Raw genomic sequence first — 22,976 nt, forward strand, 5'->3', positions numbered from 1 at the left:
TCTCTCTTTCTTCCTCTTTTTTTCTTTCTTCTACTCTCTCTCTTTCTCTTCCTCTTCCCTTTTTTTTCATATGGTTGAATATTTTTCATGCGCAATATATTTTATGCTCGATACATTTTCACCGCTCTCTTTACGGACGTCTCTCTTTCTAGGTGTATTGATTTTAACGTGAAATTTGTTGGAACGCCTCGCTTAACAATGAGCTTCGTTTTTTTTTTTTTTTTTTTTTTTTTACGGATATACGCATCTAGATATATGTGTACCATGAAATCCGTTGAAAATGGAATTATAATTTGTTACCAACGCTCATCGTATTTCGTATAAATGATTATACGACTGAGATATAACGATATTGTTATACCGATCAAATTTTACAATAAAATAAAAATAATCAGTAGAATAAAATGTATCGTTGAGCTCTGATAAAAATTGAAATGATTTTACGTTAACTGATAAATGTTATATGATAGTGATACTATGATATCGATGATTGTAATAATTGTTTTTTATAAAAAAGAAAAAAGAAAACGGAAACTTTACAAAAGATAATTATAAAAATGATATGATTTGTTGTATTATTTATAAAAAGAAACAGAGGGGAAGAAAAAGAAAAAGAGAGAGAGAGGGAGAAAGAGAGAGAGAAAGAAAGAGAAATAACAATACGACAAAATTTGTACTCGAAAAAGGCTGGCTTTCTAGCGATAGAGAAGACAAAAGATCACGACTCATAGTGAGTAAGTCAGGAAAAGAGGCAGAAAATAAAAAAAAAGGAAACTAAAGGGAAATGGTAAACGAACTTTTTGTTTCTCTCTCTCTCTTCTCTCTCTCTCTCTCTCTCTCTCTCTCTCCCCCTCTCTATCTTTTCCGATTCGAAAGGCAAAGCTCGTTGAATCTAAGCTCCATGCCGGGGATTGCAATCTCTTCTAGAATAGGTTAAAGCACGGCTTCGATTTCGAATTCAATAGGCTAGATTTCACGATCTAAAAAGGGAAAAGTAAAATAAGCTTAAGCAATAAGATTAGATAATATGGAGTGTGCGTGCATGTGTTGTGTATGATATAACAGATAAAGAGAGAGAAAGGAAATTAATTTTATTTCGTTATGTCGATCGATTCTATGAGAGCATATTTCTTGTACACCAATCTATTTCTTTTTTATTTCCGCTGAATTTTATTAAAAGATTTTTCTTAATAAACCTTGAAATACGTATTATAAGTAAACGACACGTTTTTACGAAAAAAAATTATCGTAAAATTTCGAATTCTATTTTTCTTTTAAATATCTAATATCTTCATTTTCATACAATATATAGTTAAAAAAGTTTAAGAACTTTTTAAATGAAATTCGTAGAACGTGCTTTAATAAAAATGAACGGATATCTATTTATCTGTGTACCTACTTATGCGAACGGGTTACGTTCTTATTACTTTCTTGCCATTGAAGATGGTAAGTACGTACTAGTGAAAGAGATAATCTCGGCTTATAGCGTTTCATTCGTCTATTCGAACACATCTCCTTTATCCCAACCTTTCATAAATCCTTTCGTCTTTCGAAACATGCCGTAGCTCGTTTGTGGCCATCAATAAAATGAAATTTTACGTTAGGATATTATAAAGGATAGTTTGTTAGATGAAATCTGTATGTATATATATGTATGTATGTATATACCTACATATATACGTATATCCATGTATATGTATACGTATATGTAGGATATGTCTATTCACCACAACCAAATTAGTAACAATGAAATGAAACTGAAAGAGAGAGAGAGAAAGAGAGAGAGAGAGAGAGAGAGAGAGAGAGAGAGAGAGAACGAGAAATTAATAATCGATCATTATTACGTATATTATATTACAAATTAGAATGCATAATAACAATACGTAGATACATACTATATCTCGTTAGCTTTTGATGATTCTTCGATTAGAAGGTTCACGTCCGTTAATTATGACGATCTCATAAATTTAATCTCATCAATGCTAATTAACGCCCCTATAGATGTCCGCTTGTGCATATATTTAACGAATTTATACTAGTTCTCGAACGTACGAGTACTGTACTTAAAATGAAGAGTTTAAAGGGAATTGGAACAGTACTTTATATACCTTTTCCTTTGTACAGTAGAAAATATATATATATATATACATATATATATATATATATATATATATATATATATATAATGTATGTCTATACCTATATATTGGAATGACGTTCATAAATTATAATAGTTCTTTATTGTTGTAGATATTATTAAATTTGTTATAAAGTTGATTTACTATTACATTTTGAGACTGGATGATAAAAGCACATTAGAAAATACGTTAGGTCGGTTCAAAATTCTCTCTCTCTCTTTCTCTCTTTACGTGCCTCGAATATACAGGATATTAATATCGCCCTCTCACTTCTCCTCTCTCATGGTTCCTCAGCCCTCTTTCCGTTGCTCGTCTCTTTCTCACTCTTTCTCTCTCTCTCTCTCTCTTTCTCTTTCCGTTCCTCTTTCCATCGCTTCTTCTTCGATAATATCGTCAACCTGTCGCCTGTTGCGTAATGAAGTAAAGTAACTGGTATAATCGTTCCTCGATTTTCTACAAAAGGGATTTACATTAGCGAAGCTGCTTCGTAATATCTCATTCGTTCTCGAAAATCATACAAATTGAAATGTACAAAATAATTATTGTTCATAAATTTTTTATCTTTTCTTTTTTTTTTCACAAAAAATAAAATCAATATAGTGGAACATGTATTAATAAAATCGAACTATTGAACCAATCGAGGCTTCTTTATTGCGGATAAGCTGAAATATCGTGAAAGGTATACTCTCAATTCGGAACGTACATTATGCTATAAAAACGAGCGCGTGGACGACGACGCGAAGTTTTCAATGAAGACAATGGCACCTGGCTGCGAGCCATACGGGAGTAGTATACGATGCCGAGTGGGTCGTTCATAGTACGATGTATAGCACAAGAGAGTGAGAGAGTTAGAGAGTGAGAGAGAGAGAGAGAGAGAGAGAGAGAGAGAGAGAGAGAGAGACATATAACGATTAACTCGTACACGCGTGAATGTATACGTTTTGTATAATAGTGTACCAGCGTGACCCAATGAAAACGTTTCACAGTTTTTCATACTTTTCCAACGTGTTTCACAGCTAGACGTATTTTAAAATGGAACGACTTAAACAAACTGAACATTTTTTTTTTTAGTATCGAGTTTTTTTTTGTCGTCACGAAATGAAAATATTAAATCGTTAGTCGACTAAGCAAATAATAAAAACTTTTTCATTTTCCTTTTTTTTCTGTTTATACACTATAATATTTACATTTATATAATAATGATTAATGATATATCTGTGGATGTACAAAAAAACGATTTGAAAGATCGATTATCATATCTCATATCAGGAAACGAAAATATCGAATTTGATTAGTTGATAATAATTAATAGATAGTAATGTTTCTTGTTCTTTTTTTCCTCTTTTCTTTTTTCTTATATGATACAACGCAAGGATAAAACGGCGACCGTGCTTGCTATCTTCGAGGCTTACTTCAGAAACGAAGAAGGTCCCGTTGGTTGTCATTGCCAAAAATAAAATTAATTATTATTCTCGGAATCGCCTTGGTACGCCATTAAAACGTGCGAGGAAGGGTGGAGTATGACGGCACGAGGTATACTCGTTTTGTTAATAGAGCGTTCCACGACATACGCGCCGGATTGACCCAATTCTTATTAAATTCCTGGCAGCCAAATCGACTCTGGCTCTATGTTTCGTCTGCTCGTATAAGCACAAGCGTCTTCTATCCTATATCCATAGAGTTTACAATCGAAAAAAGAAAAGAATAGGATTCATTATCTCTTCTTTATCTAGCTTTGTATCTCTTTTGATCGTTTGATTATTCATTCTTTTGTATTCTTTATTCCGTCTAACAATTTCGAGTGAAATTCGTTAGCTAAATTAGTACGCTGATCTAAATTTCTAATTTTTTTATACAGAAAAATAAAAAAAAAAGCTTCTTATTAATACCATTCATCATTGATACGTAAGTTGGAGGATTACAAATGAAGTGTTTTAACGAACGTATTAAAATGTCAAATAATTAAATCTGTAGTAGTCGATACAATTGAGCTAGTTTCAAAATAGCTACATGTTCATATTACTATCTTTAACGTAACTCACTTAATTTAATATCATTCGAACGTTGAAAGCTCCTCGTAAAGATTCCTTCATCTCTCATTAAAGCGCATCGAAATTATTCGTCATTAAATTCCAAGCAACAGAGACAGACACGCGACAACGACGAACGAAGCAGAACAACGGGCATGTCGGTTAATTGTTGAATCGATTCATTAAGAGAGAAAGAGAGAGAGAGAGAGAGAGAGAGAGAGAGAGAGAGATAGAGATAGAGAGATAGAGGAAGAGGGAGAAAAAGAGAGAGAGAGAGGGAGAGAAAGAGAGAGAATGCTGTTGTATGTCGAGTGAAGTCAATTTTGTTATACATTCGAAAAGATTTGTGTCCTCTTTCTTTCCTTTTTTAAGTTTTCCTCGTTCCCTTTCTCTCCCTCCCTCTCTTTTTCTCTATTTCCCTTTATCACTCTTTTGCCTTTTTTATTTTTGCATTATTTCCTTCTTTTTTTTGCTTTTTTAAATTTGGTTCACTGGTGGCCGATCGAACGGGAGGTAAATTACACCGAGAACGGCCTTTGTTCTCTAATGACACGACTTCCCCCTCTCTTTCATCTATCCTCTCTCTCTCTCTCTCTCTCTCTCTTTCTCTCATTCTCTCTCATTCTCTCTCATTCCCTCTCTCTCTCATTCTCTCTCATTCCCTCTCTCTCTCATTCTCTGCTCATTCTCTCTCATTCTCTCTCTCTCATCGTGAAGTCCAGCGTAATACGAGTTAAACGCTCGCACAATGTCTCTCGCCTCTACTCACATGCTTTACGAGGCTTCCATTGAAAACGTTGATCAATGTTTATAGGAAGAACAGAGTTACTTCGTACGAAAAGTCATAGTGAAATTTAATGGTACGCTGGGCATAGCTTGGACGACGTGGGGGAGAGAAGAAAATGAAGAAAAAAATGATCGGACTCGAAAAGGGCGTGGAGAACGATGCCTCTCTTTTTCTCTTTTATTTTCCCTGGAAATTTTACTTCTAAAATCAGCGGCCGTATGTGTGTATGTGTGTGTATATATATATACACACACACACACACATATATACGTACATACCTATTTAGAATTTTAAATCGATATAAAGAAATGATAAACAGGGAAATGAGAAGAAGAAAATATCAGGAGAGACTCGGTCGATAGAAATTTCTTTTTAATTCACTTAAGTTCAATCTTAAAAACAAATATTTTATGATAAAAATATATCTTCGAGTCTGAAGGAAATTTAATCCATTTTTGCTTGTTGATATTTGTATATGTATGATAAAAGCTATTGCTAAAGCAAATGTGATGTATTTCATAAGTAAACGAACGATCAAAGATAAATAGAGATGTCTTTACAAATAATGAAAAAGATGAGAAAGAAAGAGAGAGGGAGGGAGAGAGGGAGAGAGAGAAAGAGAGAGATAAAGAATATTTTTATAATACGTGTGACAGTGATAGAGGTCAGTGATCGAAAATTGTGTTAATCAGACGAATCGATTATCGGTCAGATACATATTTTTATTTATTATAATCAACAATCGTAATCGTTTTCATAGAAAATCGAATTTGCAGTGTACCATTATGAAAGAACGTTCGTATAATTGGACTTATTTTAAAATACACAAAAGCTAAATATCTTTCTTAACGATATTTCAATGTCATTTTTAAAAGGTTTCAGACGATAATGACATATTTATCTTCGAAGTCGCTCAATTCTTAACAAAGGGATTTTGATTTTATAGACAGAGAAAAATGAAGCACATTTGAAGCATGAGAAAGGGAAAAATGTGGAAATAGATACTGAGAAGCTCTGTGGAAAAAGGAAAATACTTGGGTGAAATACAATAAAGGACTTATAAAGATAGACTACGTGGGAAAACAGTAAAACTATACGGGAAAATGGCGGGGAAAAGGGTAAGAAGAAAATAAAGAGGGGCGGAGCGAAGGAGATGAAAGAAAAGGAAAAAAGAGAAAGAGAGAAAAAATAAAAAAGAACATAACGTGGAAAAATCAGATAATAGAATTTTCGAAGTATCGATGAAATACTCGAATGACGACCATTCGAAGGAGTTTGACGTATCGTTGCATGATACATGAGAGAGTAAGGGGATAGGGAAGGGAGGAAGAAAGAGCGAGAGAAAAAAGAATAAATAAATAAAGCGTGGGAAGAAAAAAGATTTAGCTGACCGGTCGAATTAACGAGAAACGAGGAAAAACAATGAGTGTGCGCGCGAATAAAACGTCAGGCGGAAAAAAAACGGCTGGTGCTGAGCGAAGTGGTTGAAAAAGTGAAGGAAAAAGAGAAGAAGAAAAGAGTCTTAAAAAGGGAAAAGAAGAAGAAAAAAGAAAAAAAGAAAAAAGAAAAATAAAGCAGAATTGCATGGAGAACTTTACCGTAATAAATGAAACGAAACGTTAAGAAGAGGGAATAAAGAATGGAATTAAAGAGAGAAAAGGTCAAAAAAGAAAGAAAAGAAAGGAAAAACAGAATTAAAAAAAAAAGGAAGAGTAGAAAAGAAAAAATGAAGGAGGAGAGAGTAAGAGAGAGAAGAGGAAATACAATAAGAAGAGAAATACACCTGCGTGTGCCAGAATTCAGAAAGAAATTTTCTTCGATGAAATATTATCGAGAAAGGGAAAAGCGATTGCAGTAAATACTAGCGTGGAAAGTAGAAAAGATGGGACGGAGTGGCAATGAAAATAAGTGCTAGCGAGGGTTATAAGGAAGGGTGTTGTAGAAACGTTTCAAACGGCGTTGGTAGGGATAAAAATTGGTGGAAGGAAAAGGAAATAAAGAGAAGGTCGAAAGTAATAGAGGCAACTGGTCAATAGCTCGATGCAATGAGAGAAAGAGAGAAAAAGAGAGAAGGGGAAAACTAGATAGGCAACTAGTACGAGCTTCGTATTACGGTTCGCATCGTATTTTATATTTTTCTTCGGCAAAAAGAAAGAAAGAAAGAAAAAATAAAGAAAAAAATTCGATACGTTTATATCAATTGATGGAAAGTGTGTCACCATTGAACGATTGTCGCTTGGATTTTTAATAATCTTCGAAATCTTTCGTTAATACGAGTACTAAGTTACCGTGAATAATGGCGCTGTGAAGAATACTAGGTACAGTACGTAGTAAAGTAGAGAAAAGTAAAAGAAGAGTAAAAGACGAGCAGCTACAATACCATCTATAGATTTAACGGAACGAAGAGAGAAATAAAATTATAGCGACGTCTGAATTTTATAACTCTCTTTCTAACCTTACTTTTATCCCAGTATTGGCTAGCTAACGGAAAATTCGCGATGGAAAATTACTTTGTATTAAACTCCATTTATTTTCGTTTTCTTCGTTTTTTTATTTTCTTTTATTTTTTCTTTTGAATTCTCTCTCTCCTCTCTCTCTCTCTCTCTTTTTCTTCTTTTCTCTTTCATTCTTTTTCTTTCTCTTCTTTTCCCTTTCTCTCTCTCTCTCTCTCTCTCTCTCTCTCTTCTTCTCTTCCTCTCTTTTCTCAAAGAGGTTCGATTACTTTTTTAAAAATCGTTATACTTTAAACGATATACTTTAAAGGATTGAAGGAGAAAAGGAAAACGTACAGAAGCAATTTCCCGTTTCAATATGTATTGTAAACTATCAAAGTGAGCAAGAAAAGATGTAAACTGAAAGTTTCGAAGATTTACTTTTTTTTTTTCTTTCTTTTTTTTCTTTTTCTTTCTTTTCTTTCTTCCGTCATAGAGATCGAATATTTTTTGAGAGAGAACATACGAAAGAACTTAACGTAAGAACTTCCAATACGGATTTCAAAGTTCGCGGTAACGTCGATCGACGTATCGAGGCAGGATTCTTTTCCGTGGAAGTCAGGTTTCTTTCGCAAAACAAGTCGTACGTGGATTCCTTGAGAAAGTCGTTAAACTGGATGGATGAAGGTTTCGTTTACGGGTTAGAAAGTACCAGAGGGAATCCGATAAGTTTGGAACACGATGTGGATGGGGTTCAAGGTGCTTTCCTTCTCTCTCTTTCTCATGTGTCAGGAGATTCGAGTATCGAGCATGAACGATAAACGTTCTGGACGATACCACGTTTGCCTAGATCTTTCACAGACAGAGAGAGAGAGAGAGAGAGAGAGAGAGAGAGAGAGAGAGAGAGAGAGAGAAAGGGAGCAAGTAAGTACTTATGTTCTCTTTTAAAGAGGATAGAACGATCAACGAGAACGATCGTTGAAACAACGAAGCCAATTACAGCAAAGGGCTTTCTTCAAGCAAAGTTTCGCAAACTTCGAGTAAATTTCTTTTTGTTACGATCAGCTAGTTACGACTACGTTTCCGAAAATTTATCGTAAATCTTTGATTCACAAGATCGTATTTACGGATTAGTTGGATGATCTTGGAAAAAGAAAGAAACAGAAAAGAAAAGAATTTTACTGATATATAAGCTCTTTAGTGAATTCATATTTTCATTTATAATGAATAGAAAGAAGATTATATATATATATATATATATATATATATATATATATAGATAATAAATCGTCTTCATTAATTTTTTTATTCATATAATCAACGAAACTGATATTTCGTGATAACAAAATTGTAAAACTCGTTCGATTTTAATCACAATCTCCGGCTACAAACGAACTATGAATATACGAGAAATGTTATCTTCAAATGAACAAAAAAGAAAGGAATTGTTTTTGATATGATTTTTTTGTATAAATATCGGAAACTTTGCGGAACATGGATTCATTTATGATCAATATAGGAGATCGATTTTCCTTTCACAAATAATACTTTGGAAATCGGTTATCCGGCGAGATGTTATTTCAAATTGAAAACGATACGTATGAGAATTTCGATGACGAGTGAATGTTTCTATCCTGACCGTATCAATGTTGATCCAGTCTAGATGCAAATATTCACAAATATTCACAGATTCTGTCACAATATTGCTAGAAGAGTGAGAAAAAAGAAAGAAAGAGAAAGAGAGAGAGAGAGAGAGTATATTCGAACAATGTATCGCATATTGGAATTTGAACTGATTTCGATCATTTTCTCTTTGTAAGATTTGTTCCAATAAGCTCGAGAAAGTTCAAAGAATAAACTTTGTTGTAAAAGATTTTAATCAAAATGATAAAGAAACACGATTATACACGTGAACAAAAAATGATACGATTCGAAACATTCGAATCATATAGTCAAGTCGTCGATAAATTTTGTTCCTTTGAAAAGAAAATAGAAAGACAAAAAAGGAGGGTAAATAAAGGAAATGTGTGATTCGCATTGTGGTTTCGATGATTTCACCATTGATCCATAGACACATTCTGGAACGAACGAAAGAGCACGTACTACTAGGAAAATGAAGAGATTGATTCTAGTATAAACATGAATTCGTTGAAACAATTTGTCATTGAAATAGCGTTTCGTCAAAAAAAAAAAAAAAGAAAATAAAAAAAGAGGAACAGAAAAAAGAAAAATTAAGGATGGACTATGCTTCAAGCGGAATCACGCGAACGAGTTCTCTTTCCGCTTGAAATTTCAACGACGCCGCTTTGTAATGACTTCGGATGGTTGTGAGCTTGGGGAGTCGTGTTTACTCGGTGAAAGGAGAACGAAACGAAATAAAGGGAAAACCGCGTGAAAACTCAAGCGGAAAATGTTCTCCACATTTCCACGCAACGTCGGATTTTACAGGATTGAATAGTATCGAGGTTCTTCTTTAAAGGGTCAGCGATTTTGTGATTGTTAAAAAATAAAAGAAGAAAAAAAAAAGAAAAAGAAATTGAACAACCACCGAAATAAAATCAAACGTTACATCGTTGTATTATACCCTTTGGTTATAAAAAAAAAGAAGAAAGAAGATAAAAAAAAGAGATCGTTACTATACACGCAATCAACGTGAAAAGGAAATATTGTGCTTCACGAACAAAGCCAAATGCAATTGACTTGTCGATATTGAATTATATGAAAAATATGAATGTAGACAAACACAAATTTAAAAGGAAAGTTTGAGAATAGACCTGAATGAAACTATTATATAGACAAAGGAAACTATAAAACTAGTTTATAATAGAGTGTTAAAAAATTGAACGATTTCTTTTGTACAATACCGATTTCGCATTTTCCATGAAGAATATAATTATGTATTATAGAAATAAAGTTAAAATGAAAACGTAACTCGATTCGTGCAGACATACACACACACACACACACACACATGGATATATCATATAAAAAATATATGTACATATGTGTGAAAGAGGAATATCAAAAGAGAGAGAGAGAGAGAGAGAGAGAGAGAGAGAGAGAAAATAATAAAGAAAGAACATCGAATTGAATAAACAATCCGAATTACTAAAAAAAAATGTATCTTTAACCACTTGATACTAAGACCAAAGAATAATACTGTATTTACTCGATTATAAGTCACGCGTTATTATATTTGTTATTAAACACGTTGGTAAGACAGTTTCTCAGTTTGTCCTGAATACAATTCGCGTACAAGGAGGATGTCCGTCGTTTCAATTGAAAAACAGTTTTCTCACGTGTAGTACGTACATTTTAATTATATCGTCGAGAGAAAGCAGACTGTTTGCCGGAAAGCGTGAGAAAGTGTGATAAGAGAGTGTTAATAAATGGACAAACACGTATACAGAATGCTATACGCGACAACGTTAATTTAATTTTGAGAAATGAAACAAAATTCTTTTTTTAATCAACGAGCGATGTCTTTAATTCAATGTCTCAGAACAGTTAGAAATCTCTTTGGGATAAGAAACAAAGAAAAAAAGAAAAGAAAACAGAGGAAAGTATCCAAAAATCAGTTTGTTATTTACTGCGATAATTGATTATTCATCGATAATTAATTAATCACGTGAAACCTTCGATTTTTCTTACAGTGAAACTTTATAATGCAAGCTGTGCTTATATTACCAAGATGGATGACGACGTGTCAGTCTTCTGGGATGTTTAGAAAAAGAGAAAGACGTGAATTTATTCAACTTTACGTCAAAACTTTCTGTCATCGACATATCAAATATCTCCCCATCAAAAAACCTTCGGCAATCTCACTTCTTCGTTCCTTTTTCTTTTTTTCATTTTCCTTTCTTGTTTCTTTTTTTTCCTTTTACTCACTCTTCGATCGATCTTCCGAATCAAAATTCCGTTGACGTTCACAGGTAGAATCTAACCAAACCCCACATTCTTTTTTTTTCGTTCGACATTCGTTCTTCTATACTGTGACACGTATCTCAATAAAATATACACGAAACCAATGGGATCAGACAAAATGGGATACGGCAGTTAATGCGAAGAGGTAGAAAGTTATTTTCTTTCCCTTCTATCTTTTTATCTCGATTTCTTTCTTTCGACTACATCTTATCGATTAATTCTAGTCAAGAAGAGAAACAGAAAGAAAAAGAGAGAAAGAGAAAGAGGAAGGGAAAGAGAGAGAGAGAGAGAGAGAGAGAGAGAGAGAAAGGAGCGCAAGTTAAGAGTTTAAGAAAAAGAAGGAAAAGAAGAAGAGGAGATGGAAGGAGACAGTGTTAAATCGCTTTAAATTGCTACGAATTGCCTTACGCTTTAGTTGTGCAACCAACGTAACGCCCCGATCCTTCCGTTAACCTCCCTTTCATCACCGGTCCTTTTCCTACTCTTTCTTATCGAGCTTAAGAGCAGCATCCATTTTGGTTATAATTCCAAACCTTTCGTAAGATTTAAACAGCCGGGAAAAATTTGTAACCCCGTGAAAAAAGAAAATAGGGAAAAAAGATTGAATGTTGAGGTTGAATGTAGTAATTAAGTATCAAAGATGTTAGCCATTTTGATCGCTAAAGATCGATCAGAAAATCTCAAATGCTTTGCGTTAATTCTCTTTTCTTTTTTTACGTTTATCTTCGAGGTGTAAAACAATTAAAAGATCATTACAACGGAACATGACTAATTCGTAATATATATTTTTTTTTTAATATTTATGATAGGTATATATATAGAGATATATTATGTATACATATATACGTTGAATTAAAATTATTATAGTTAAATTGTCATTTTGAACGTTTTGACAATATTCTTTTATATATTGTAGAATTAGAATAATTAGTATGTAGAACTATTTCAACTTTGGTTAAAGATTAGGATTATAGTTCCTAAAGTTTGGTTTATACTACTCTGAGTAAACGGCAATGGGATTTATACGAATTTCTCATAGAATCATTCGGATGTTATTGATTATCTGACGTTATGTTAGGATATTATGGTTTTGTAGAATGTCTGAATATTTCGTAACAAGCAATTCGAACAAGCTGTCCGATATTTCATATTTAGAATAAGTACTTGCATGTTTAGAATAATTATAGCTAACAAATCGAGAAAGATACGTTAATTATTTTCAATACGTTAATATATTTCGTCGCTGTTGAAATATGTTAAATATATGTTAATTAAGGATATTAATATTCGACATTCTTAAACCCTTTTTTATCATATAGAATAATCAATATATTATTTTCTTAATCGTCTTTTGTGAATATAATCAATATATAATTTGATTAATGACTATATTGAAACTTTTCATTGAAGTTACAAATATAAAATAATTAATTTCCAATAAACGAAAGCCTAATAACGTTAATTATTTGAGATATATAGTCCAATGTAAATAATGCAAGAGAAATTCCATATATTAAAATATGATAAGTAGATATTATACGTATAAATAGTTTATTATAGTATTTATTTTCACTATTTTCCGTGTAGAACAGATAAATTAAGGAATATCCTAGATCTAATTTTTTTCACCTTTCATTTTTCATAATTTTTTATATTATTCCGTTATATGGAAATGTTATTTCGTTTTGCAAAAAAAAAAAAAACATAATAATATTGCATTTTATTTAAATATACAACAATAATAAATATACCTATATTGAAATGAAATGTGATTGATCATGTAGAAGTATATCCTAGGACAAACAATAAAACAGCACCAATGTAGATATTTTTTTACATATTACGCAATGTGTATTTTCAGAAAGTACAATTTATGCATTCGACGCTCAATATCATGGTTATTGATTTTATGGAAAAGAGTTTCGATCAACGAAAATCAAAGAGAGACAGAGAAAGAATTACCCTTCAAACCTGATGAAGGTATATTATTGTGCTTTGTCTAAAAACTTTCAAAAAAAAAAGAAAAAAAAAGAAAGAAAAGAAGATAAATTGAATCTTTCTGTTTTTAGTATTTCTAAAAGTTTCATAATTTTAATTGTTACAATATTACAAAATACTGAAGAATATATAGGTATACTATACATAGTATTGATAATTGTTTTTCGAAAAAAGAAAATCATATAAATCCAAATACTCTGATTGAAAAATAAAATATTTATTAACAAATTTGTATTCTTCTTTATATTATATAATTTCACATGCATACGAACCTTTAAAAATGTTTTTTAATTCCTTTAAATTATTATTTCCATTACTATAAACATAATAAAAAACGAAATATATAAAAAATATTTTCAAAACAGTAAGTAATTTTTTCCCTATCTTATACATATTCATTTGTATAATTTCCTCTTAACGTTTGCGTTTTGAAGAAAAATTTCAATTACTTCTTGAACACAATTCAAATGTATATGATAGAATAAAAAACCTTTAATGTCTTATAAAACATTTTATATCATCGATGCGCGTTCCGAAAGAAGTTTCTATTGTTAACGCGTTAATGTGTGCTTCCGCAGTTAGGACGTACGTATAATTACGTAACTAATCGAAGCAACGTAACAACACGCTTCCTATGCTTCTATGGAAGCATCAAATATGTCGTAGTTTGATATTTCACGTCTTCCAAGAATAGAAAAGTGATGATTCTAAAAGATATAACCTGTCCTCTCTTACATAGTTCCCTTTCCAAAGGAAGAAAATTTAGACGTGGTGAACTTTCGTAAGCACGTACAGCTACTACAAAAAGATTCCTACAGGATTCTACTCACGACATTTGCAGCCACGTATTTTACCTTCGAGCGAAAACGTTCGAGGCAACTGTACCCCTTACAGATCGACTTTTCTCTCTCTCTCTCCCTCTTTTTTCTCTTTCTCTCTTTTTCCTTTTTCTTTCTATTTCTATTAACATCTACGAGAAGGAACATTGGAGAATCGAGAGCCTACGTAACGAGGGAAATAAATTTTAATTTATCTTTTTAATTTATCTTTTACGTTAGGAGGGTACTTTTACTTTTACTTTTTTTTCTATCCTTCGATAGACAAAGTAGAAAATTATTTTAATTGAAGTAAGAGTAAATAATGCTTTTAATAATTACGTCAGCAAATATTAAGAATGCTGTTTATATATACGATATTTTATAATTTATGAATGTTTACTTTTATCAGTTTGCATGGTTATATGTATGATTCAAAAATAGATAAATAAATTCTTTACTTATAGTGACACTTATTTATGAATTAATTTTATACAAGCAATAATTTTAATAATTTTAATAATTTTATTTGTTATTATTTTTCTAGAATGTCGAAATAAATTCTAAGTATAATGATTTCCTAATCATTCTAATAGTTTTCGATAATCGATATTTTTTGCGAACTTTTTCTGTTAGGAGAGATAATCTATGTACAATTCTGTACAATACGTATATACATATATACGTAAGAACGTCTTAAATTATCAACATCAAAGATCTTAGGAAAGTAACGATCGAATGTGACGGTGATCGATGATCTTCTAGGATCAAGCATGACATAGAGCCGATTTAACAAGCTCTCGTAGCATCCGTCATCAAATCGAGATATGGCTATCGGTAAGCAGAAGGAGATTCTATCAGTATCCATGGGGAATTGCATACGTGCATCGACGGATCAGCCAGTTAACAGTGGACATTGCTCCCTCCATGAAGATAATCTGATGCAAGCTCGTATTAATGCATATCCGTTTCTGTAACATTATCGGATATACATTCGTCGTGATGGTACCGTTAGAAAGATGAAAGAAAGACGAATCGTTTCTACAAAAAAATTTTGCTTAGAAGCAGATAAAAGTATCGTATCGTTATCCTTATCGAATGCATTAACAGTTTCTAATCATTCGATCGATTATTCTCACAAAATTTAACAAATTTTATTATTATTTTTTTATATATATTTTTTGATTTTATTATATAGATTATATTATATATTGTTCAATTTAATCTGTGATTTAGATATCATTTAATATTCTTAATAATACCAGTAATTTTTATTCCTTTGCTATTTCATTTGTATTCATTTGTATTAATAATCTTTAAGTATAGGAGATATTTTAATATCGCGCACTAAAGATTATAACCGACATTTAATCTGAACGAAAACTGATTACCTACATACAATTATCTGTAATCAGTAACATTACATTATAGCGCAAAGAACCAGGTAAACTGCTCAAAAGTGAATTACTAGGAAGGTAAAATGTCTGTCTACAGAAGTTCAAGGAAATATTTCACGATTGGTTGAAATTACAAGAAAATTTAATAAGAGAAATTTGCATGGCTCTGCGCCAGCCGAGAAGGCATGTAAAAATGTTCTTTTTCCGACTCGTGACCTTTTCGAATTATGAATGTCAACGTTTTCTTTTTTTTTGTCAAAATATTTTTTTTTTTCAAATAGATATACAATTTTTTCAGCATATTTATATAGCATTGTTTATTTGCAACAAAATCATATCTAGTAAAAAATGATTAATATGCATCATTTACAAGATAACTAGTGTCTTAATTGAATGATATTTTAATGTATTAATCAATACAATACTGTAAACTATACTATAATTCATATTCTATATTATTACTAATATATTATTTACAAATCAAGCGGTAGAGTATTTCGATGAATTGTAGATCAATGATTTTGTTTACTGTATCTATCTTCAAAATATTATGTAGTCTGACGATTGTTTCTTAAATTGTGGTATCCGAAATCTTTATTATTTTGTTTACAAATTTATATATTACCTAGGTTATCGGGTTTGTATATATAGCTAAGAAATGAACCGGGTTTTCATTATGGTTACAGTCCCTGCTACGTACACACATTATCAGTAATATTAATTAATAGTGAAACATTTAATTTCGATTTATTGATTTTTATAATATAAAATAACGTACCGATGTGAAATTACACTGATAGTAGCATTATATCATAATCTCTTTTGTTTGTAGCTTTTTAGAATTAAAATTAAATAAAGGCAAAGGTTTTTTAATTTCCTTTGAAGTGTCATTGATATATTAAAATGTAATTACAACGTATCTATATATATATATATATATATCGATTTCTTTCACAGATTTTTACATGATTTCAATCGAAATCTTTTACAGTAATATTGATAATAGTAATAATAATAATTTCAATTAAAGACTGAATCAAAACTCTATGTATAGAAATCATTCCAACAGCTCAAAAGTTTTTACTTTATCGAGTGCAAATATTCTCTTTTGACGTGAATTAGAACGTCGTATGTTACTTTTTCGTTAGATGCGTTTTATAGTTAAGGTAAATGACTTAATTTCCTATCTAGTGACAATATTAAACGGTAGCATAGGAATTTGTTATCTTTTGTAACTTTTTGCTTCGTCATTCAAAAAATAGTTATTTAAAAGTTTAAATTTGAAAAATGTTCGGCTTCATATGATGTCGACGACATAAATGTGTATTGTTCTTCATGTTTATGCAACGAGTCTTTTAATGTAAAATCATAAAAAAAAAGGAAAGAAAGCAAAGGAGCATGTATTATATATACACACACATATATTATGTAAGTTTTTAAGTTTGCCTACGAAAAATATATATATGTGTGCGTGTGTGTCCGTGTATGCGTGAGTATATTATATTCCTATAATAAAGTAGTAAGATTTCTCGAGCGAGAAATACTCTAAAATTCTATTAAGTCCGCTAGAGAAATGTATGCGCATATTGTATAGCGTTATACCTAGTATTACAAAGTCGAGCAACCTTCAGGCAAATTCTCTCTCTTTCTCTCTCTCTCTCTCTCTCTCTTTTCAGACACCCACATACACACGCACACGCACACAAACACAGGTATACACAAAAGAGCTTGTATCTACTCGATAACAAAATAATTTCCACGTTTCTTGAGTGTTAATAATTTGGTTCAGTTGAAGTAAGAACGTAATGAATTACGAAACCTAAGATTATTACGTAGAGGAAGGTGATTGTTTCTTCGAGAAAATTATCTGATATAAAGTGGTGAAAGAGAAGAAACGTGAAATTAAGAAAGATCGATGATACGACGGTTCTAAACGAAATGCAATACCGAAGGCGCTGATGGAAGAAATTTCAGGAGGAAGCAAACGGGAAATTGAATTTCGTATTCAACGAGAAAAGTCAACGAGACAACGAAAGCAACGACGACAACGACAAGGACGACGACACGTTTCTTCTTCTTTCTTTTTTGCTTCGATTACTCAAGATATTAAATTTACTAGCTGACTCTTTGCGAAAAAGAGTATCTCTGCTACCAATCCGCCATCGATGATTTCGTTTTATTAAGTCTTCAAATTAATCTTTCCACACTAATCTTTTCTTTTTTTTTTTATACGACGATCAGTTTAACTTCTGTTAATGATACATTCTTTAATCATTCTTAAGAAAGTTACAGATAATGTAAATTTTATTTGATTACAATCTATTCGATAATTAATTAGTAAAATATGTTTTCTAATTATATATTTTTATTTTTATAGCATAATTAAAAAAGTCACAATTAACATAGTTCCACTTAATTAACAATATTAATTTTTATTTTAATTTCATTTTTACTTAATACATATTACACACACACACACATATACAACAAATATGCTTTTTAATTATTCGATCTTATCTCTTTGAAAAAAATGGAAAGTGCAAAAGCAAAGAGAATTTGTAAATGGCTAAGCAATTTTGGTAAGGAATATCTTCTACTCGTTCTGTAAGCTTTGTTCATGCATAATCATTGTTCTCTTACAAAAGTTTTGGTACGATTACTATGGAACAACTTCGCGAATAGTATAACACCAAAAGTGGTAGTCCCGTCACGGCAGTGGTATCGTCCGACGAGAAACAGAGAGAAAGACAGAAAGAGAAAGAGAGAGAAAGAGAGAGCGAGAAAAATAATAAAAAGCTTCGTTGTGAGTAACTGAGAGAGAAATAGAGACGAAGAAAACGAAGAAGAGTAGAAAAAGAGAAAGAAAGAGAGAAAGAGAGAGAGAGAGAAAGAAAGAGAGAGAGAGAGAGAGAAAGAGAGAATGAGAAAGAGAGAGAGAGAGAGACAGAGAAAAGAAGAGAGAAAGAGAGAAAGAGAGAGAGAGAGAATGAGAGAAAGAGAGAGAGAAAGAGAGAAAGGGAGAGAGAGAGAGAAAAAAAGAGAGAAAGAAAGAGAGAGAAAAAGAGAGAGATGGAGAGGGAGAGAATGAGAGAGGGGGATGGGAGGGAGAAGGTAACACTTTGTGTGGCTTTCTTATTCGTCGTTTGCTCCCACCATTCTTCCGCCTTTCTAACGAGACATATATTATGTACCAACTTCGCTCGTTTCAGGAACATTGCGAAGGGCAAACGACGACGATGAGGACGAAGACGAAGACGGCGACATGTAAGGTGTGAATTACGAATAATAATAGAACGAAAAATATTTCTACTTTGAGTGATCGATGGAGATATTTAAAATCTTATAACAAAGAAAAAAAAGAAAGAAAAAGAAAGATGTTTCGGTATTGCGCAACTAATGGGGAACGAATTGACGAGGTGTTCAACATGGATACATTTTTAAAATCTATTTTATAAATAATTTTTGTATTTCTTGTTTTCTTTTCCTTTTTCTTTTATTCTTGTCTATATCCCCTTTTTATTAGACAAGACAGGCTCAAAGACGATAATAGTGATGGCTGTTATTTGTTGGATGGGAACGAACGTTATTGAAATAGACACGTCTACTTGGCAATAGTACTTTTTCTTTCTCTCTTTCTCTCTCTCTCTCTCTCTCTCTCTCTCTCTCTCTCTCTCTCTATCTATCTATCTATCTATTTCTCTCTTCGATAATTCATCTGCCGACGATACGTATTTTTATCTTTTTCGAAAAGAAACGATGTCGTTGTTTATCTTCGACGTTTTCTTTCATTCTTTTCCTTTTTATTGTTGTTTTACTACATGTCTACATCACGATCCTTAATCGTTCGAAAAGCAAGCTCGAACTATTATTTATGAGAATACATGTAAGTAAAATTAAAAGAAGTAAATCACAAAACACGGGGATAGATTGAAAGTGTTTAACAAAAAACAAAATATATAATTTGAAATTCATTTTAATTCGCAGTAATTCCGAAGTCTTTTTATGAGGTTGGAATATGAAAAGAAATTTTTTCTTATCAAGCATCAAATAATTTTCGATCACTTCAGCACCATGATACACTTTAACATGTATTATATATTAAAGCTTATTCGTTATTTGTTCATTTCATATTCACATACTTTTATAAAGCATTTCTTTAATATTCAATATTTTAAATATGAAAGAGTAATTTGATATAACAACGTTTACTCGTTTCTATCTAATTACGTGTTTATATCTGAATCAATTGATAATTTATTTATTTACATAGTATATTACATTTTACGATTAAATCTATGTGTTCTTTCAAAATTACATATTAATTATTTTAACGTTGTTTAATGCACGTTGGAATAATTTAGTTTTCTAATTAATATTCATAATAAAAACATTATGCACATCAAAGGGTTACTTTTTCAATTAACAAAATTATCTGAAATAATTATTTAAAAAAATCTTTGTTGGACAAGAAAAAATTCAGTTGATTGACAAAAATAAAGAATTGATATATACCTAAAAATGAAAAGTGAACGATCAAAAAAAAATAGAGTTACCTTAATATTAAAAGTTAATATCATATTTTCAGAAAGAGATAGAGAAATAGAGAAAAAGAGAAGGAGAAAGAGAGAAAGAGAGAGAGAGAGAGAGAGAGAGAGAGAGAGAAAGAGAGAAAGAGAAAGAGAGAGAGACAGATGTCTTTCATATTGAAATAGGTGTTGAAATCTAGTAGGAAGTTTTTGTTGGTATCACTGTAACACTTTATATAACACCGACGTAATTAACTTCCTGATTACTTTCAACCTCGTAACTTTAAGACTCTACTACCCTATTTGTATGCCAAACGGAGAGATGTTAAGGAAAGTCTGATAGTGAGTCTAATTTCAGTCACGCTCGTTGAAAATTATGCCATCTAAAAAGGAGACAAACTCGACGATTCAGCCTTGTTGGAAATGAAGAAAAAAGATAAGAGAAGAGAAGAGATGAGAAGAGAGAGAGAGAGAGAGAGAGGGAGAGAGAGAGGTTGAGTAAGAAAAAAAGAAAAGTAATAACGTAGAAAAGGAACGAAGATTTCCACTCGTCTCATTCGAGTCTTTATCTTCGACGTAATTAAAAGGTGAACTAATTACGAAAATTTGTGACAAGACGAGTTTACAATTTATTTTACAGATAAGTAGAATATTATCTTTAGTTATCAATAATAATATTATTTATATTATGCCATATTACAAATCGTAAAATTAAAATTTATTTTCGATTTGATATCACCAATGAGTATCGATTTCGTTTTCGAGATTTATATATTCGTAAACGTTTATGCGAGGAAAAAATTTTCGAAAGGAGCTATGTACAAACTTCGTTAGATATATAAGTACGATATATGAAAGAAAATAGTTGAGAGAGTAAAACGGGCACGGCGCTTTCGAAATTCCGCAACGTATGGTAATCTCAATTCGAGTCCTCGTTTCAAACCCGAAGAGCGGCAAAGCACTCTTCTCGGTGGCGTACGAACGGATCTCATACCACCAAGTGGTTGTAAATGTTGCCGCAGTGTCGAGTATACTCTTCAAAGTGAGAGCCAATTTGCTTACTGCTTTTCCACGGGAACGTGTCGGGATCTACATAACGAGGTGTCTTCTCGTACAATTCTTAATCCTAAATATTTTATCGATCAGATGAGTAACGAGAAAAGAGAATAGAATTTTTCGAATTTTAACGAGCAAAAGAGTTTATTCGAGTAATCCGAGTAAATAATCACCTCGTTAGTTCTCCTTTCGATTCACAGGATTTTTCTGGCAAACCGTTTCTTTTCATTTTATGCTTTAATGATTATGCGAGTATGTAGGGATTTTCGAAAGAAAGAAAAAAAAAGAGGTAAAAACCAAAAAAAGGAAGCAAAAAATTTTAATTCCAACAACACGTGCACGCACGTTGAAATGGGTTTTTTCTTTTTTTCTTTTTTTTTAATCGCTTTTATATTTTGCATGCATTTGTAAGGTTTTAAATTAGTGCGAATGTGATAGCCAAATGCGAATTAGTTAAATATCTTATTTTTACACACACATATGTATATATTCCGAATTCAAACATCGCATAGAGTTTGATATGCACGGTCCATTTTAAATCGAAGTCTACTTGGAAGGCGGCAATTCTCTGAGGACTATGTATTTCCCTCTAATCATATTGCCTGCAGAACTCGGGGTTTCTAACGAAGTTGCTGAAATTGCACTTATGATGCCACCATGGCTGTTCCTTAATTAGCACCACATGTAACTAGATGAGCCCCGATCATTATTTCAACGAAGCCAGTAAGGAGAAGCATCTCTTATACTTCATCACAGCCTCTAAGCTCTATTCCTAACTTAAAATTACATTACCTATAAAATTTTACAAAACTTTTAATTGTAACATTGAAACTTTAATGCAGGCATCCTTCTCTATCTTTATAATGAACAATTTTACTTTGAACGCATGTATTACAATTGTATATATGTACTGAACACGTATACATGTATGTGTATATATATATATATATATATATATATATATACGTATACGCGCGCAGACACATACATACAGACACGCACACACATACATGCAATATAATTCCTATATACAGGATCTCGTTTATTTTGAAAAATTGAAATATTTCATGGAGACTTGAAGAAAACAAAACAAATTCTCCGAGGATATATTTGGTATGAAAGAACACATTATATAATGCCAATTTTTTTTTGCAGGTCAAGTAGCAGAGGACAATTTCAAGATTACAGTCATATTTCTAGATGTATATTTTTCTGCCCACAGCAGCCTGACATTTGCGGAAATGGATTCAAAAACATACTACACACAGCAAGAAAAACAGAATTCGTTTACAGCAATAACAAATTGTATTATATTATATTAATTCTATTCTATTGTACTATATAGCATTACATGATTATATTATATCTATTATATACCGTTATAGTTTGTTAAATAATAGCGTTATTTATAAGATAAGATAAGAATATATATTGTTATCATATAATATGTATTAACTATGTATTACAAATAAAAATAAAAATAAAAATGTTAAAACGTAAACCCTAATGTGTCAGTTTATAACTACCACTAATAATCCTCTTTCCCAAAAAATTGGACCATTCATTTCGAATTAAGAAAAAAATGAAAATATCTTTTGCAAACCGAGAATTACTCATAGGAAACATAAGCCATGCAACAAAATGCCACTTTTATCCAATTATGCGAAACAGATGTCGAGTTCATTTTGCAGGAAAATTTTTCATTTTAATAATGACTTGAAATTTCAAAAAGGTGACATAATTTATAAGGAAGTACTAAGACTTTTGTGCTACTTCTAAAGATAACCAAACACCAACACAAAACAGGAAACAAGAAACAAATGTTTCCATGGCTTCGGCAATTTAAACAGGAGAATATATCATACCAGGAGGT

The 22,976-nt window shown here is 31.6% G+C and overlaps 1 protein-coding gene across 2 annotated transcripts in view; it reads left to right on the forward strand.

Moving 5' to 3' along the window:
* Window positions 1-22,976, forward strand: part of LOC122628308 — a 100,649-nt gene that overhangs the window by 16,816 nt on the left and 60,857 nt on the right. The window contains exon 2 of one of the 2 annotated variants that reach the window (XM_043810476.1): window positions 18,731-18,790. The exons of the other annotated variant lie outside the window; for it this stretch is intronic. The gene's annotated coding sequence lies outside the window, so the exon portion shown is untranslated. The remainder of the gene's footprint in view (window positions 1-18,730; window positions 18,791-22,976) is intronic. 2 annotated transcript variants of the gene reach the window in all.

The sequence above is a fragment of the Vespula pensylvanica genome, chromosome 4 (assembly GCF_014466175.1).
Source record: "Vespula pensylvanica isolate Volc-1 chromosome 4, ASM1446617v1, whole genome shotgun sequence".
In the NCBI taxonomy this organism is placed as follows: domain Eukaryota; kingdom Metazoa; phylum Arthropoda; class Insecta; order Hymenoptera; family Vespidae; genus Vespula; species Vespula pensylvanica.